Source organism: Arachis duranensis, chromosome 5 (assembly GCF_000817695.3).
Source record: "Arachis duranensis cultivar V14167 chromosome 5, aradu.V14167.gnm2.J7QH, whole genome shotgun sequence".
Classification (NCBI taxonomy): Eukaryota; Viridiplantae; Streptophyta; class Magnoliopsida; order Fabales; family Fabaceae; genus Arachis; species Arachis duranensis.
Window position 1 is genome coordinate 81,611,294 of NC_029776.3, and position 2,421 is coordinate 81,613,714.

Below are 2,421 nucleotides of genomic sequence, written 5' to 3' on the forward strand. Positions count from 1 at the left end.
TTGCTCCGCCAAAATTATTTTCAATTGTTTCTCTATTTATTTCTCTTATAAATCTTCCCATTATAAATTCATTAGCAGGATATGAAAGTTTTGTTATATACATACTAAGATAATGGTTTTTATCTTCTTCTTTTAGTTTATAATAATGTATTCTGTATTCACATATGTAAGATTTCACATTACATAAATCATATATTTGAATATTCGCTAAATGGTTTTTTGCTTCTTGATATTCTTTATTATAGACTTCTTGTCTATGATCTATAATATTTTTTCCAAAAAATTCTTTATACAGAATCATCATTATATGTAATATCTTATTGTAAACTATTGTTTTTGTTGCTAATTCTTCTATTATTTGGTTTTCTATTGATGTCATATAATCTCTTACAGTTTCTTTAGTATGAAACCCTATATAATTCCAGATATCTCCTCCAGACAATTCACTAAGTTTTGGATTAGTAAAGGCTTCTAATAAGAAGGAATTCAACCAGTTCTCAAAAATTTCTTTTTCATTCTTTTTACAGTCTAAATCGAATATTCTTTCTCCTTCCGTTTCCTAGATTTTAGGAACGTACTTTGATGGTATTTTTGTATACTTTGAATTTTTATTTATAAATCCCTTTTTAAAAGCATAATTTTCAAAACATGTTTCCATTTAAATTGAGATTGATTATCCTTAAATGTTCTAGCTTCATTTTTTACTTGTATTTGAATTGCTGGTTCTTCATCACTCGAATAATCTAGGATGTGTTCTTCATTTTCTATATTTTCAGAATTTACTAATTCTTCTTCTATTTGAAACTCTTGTTCCATAATATTATTTTCTTGAGCCATTTTTAATTGTTTAAAAAGCATTGTAACTTCTTCTAATTTTTTTCAATATTCATAATTTCAATGGTAGTTTTACTTTTAGTTTTGTTATGTTGGCTATATTTTATATTTTTTCTTCTTTAGAATTCTCTTTCTAAAAATATTTATTTAATATTTGTTTAATTTTGTTTATATTAGGTTCCTCTTTTTCCTTATTTCTTTGAAATTTTATTTCTTCAAACATATCTACTATAGAATTTAATTGTGGGTTAAAAGTATGATAAGAGATGTGGGGAATCATTTCCATGGTAGCATTTTTTAGAAATTCCATGTGAAGTATAAGTTTTTTCAGGTTTTTGAAGTCTTTTAATAAAACTTATAGTAAAATAAAGATTTTGAAAAAAATCATTTTGTATTGATTTTAAGAATTCAGTGTCATTACAATTAACATTAGTTAAAATCATTAGTTTTTGATCTATTAATTTTGATAATTTAATTATTTCTTCTCTTAAATCTTCTAATTTACTTTTTTCCATTAGGTGACGCTTTTCTCATAAAATACTATGATTTTAAGTGTTATGTAATTAAAAGTGTGACTTTAGAATGTATAATTTAGATTTTGCCACGTAGGCATCTTTAGAAAAAGTTGTTTTTGGAATCTTTTATTTAAGTGGTGCCTGTTATGAATTAGGTTATAAAAATCTTATATGAATAATTAATGAAAACTTTTTTATTTGGCTTGAAAAACTTTCTTTTTTGTGTCATACACACGGTATATACACCTACTTACTCACACTATATATATTAAAAACATCTTTTCAATAACCATTGGCTCTCTAGAAAGCAAATATATTTGGCCTTAGTCACAAGCTTGGAAAATCTTTTCTTTTTTTTTTATTTGTCAACTTACAGTCTAATACACATATATCCTTCTTTCTTCATGAGTTCTATCTACCTATTTTTTAGTTATAACTAAGAATTAAATCCAGTGCATTTTTTAAACAAGGCATATATAGAGATTACTAAATCAAGCCTGCCAAAAATTAAGGTAAGTTGATTTAGTGATTAGTTCACTATTCTACTTAATCAAATATCGCGAGTTCGAATATCATCTTGTATATGTAGTAATTTATTGGCCAATAACAAATTTTTAAATAAAATTTTAATCCAAAACAAATTAATTATTGTTCTGTCAAATTAAAAAATATTGCGAAAAAAACCAAAAAATAAGCCTTGCAGTGTAAGGAAAACCTTTTTTTCCTTACCAATTAAAGAAAAACCTTAATATATGAGTTCATGCATGCAGCTGGCCTTTCTGATAGCAATTACAGACCACTAAGACAAACGCTTGTTTTATGGGTTGAGCGTAAACAAAAAATTTAAAAATAATTTAGTGAATAAAAAACTTTATTAAATCAATTTGGGTTAGTAAAGTCGTCAGTTCACTTGTTCGCTTAAGTAAGTGTCGGGGGTTTGAATTTCATCTTGTGTATACAGTAATCTATTTGCCAGCGACAAATTTTTAAATGGAGTTCAGATCTACGACGAATTAATCCTTGACCTGTCGGATTTGAAAATACCGTAAAAACAAATAAAAAAACTTATTAA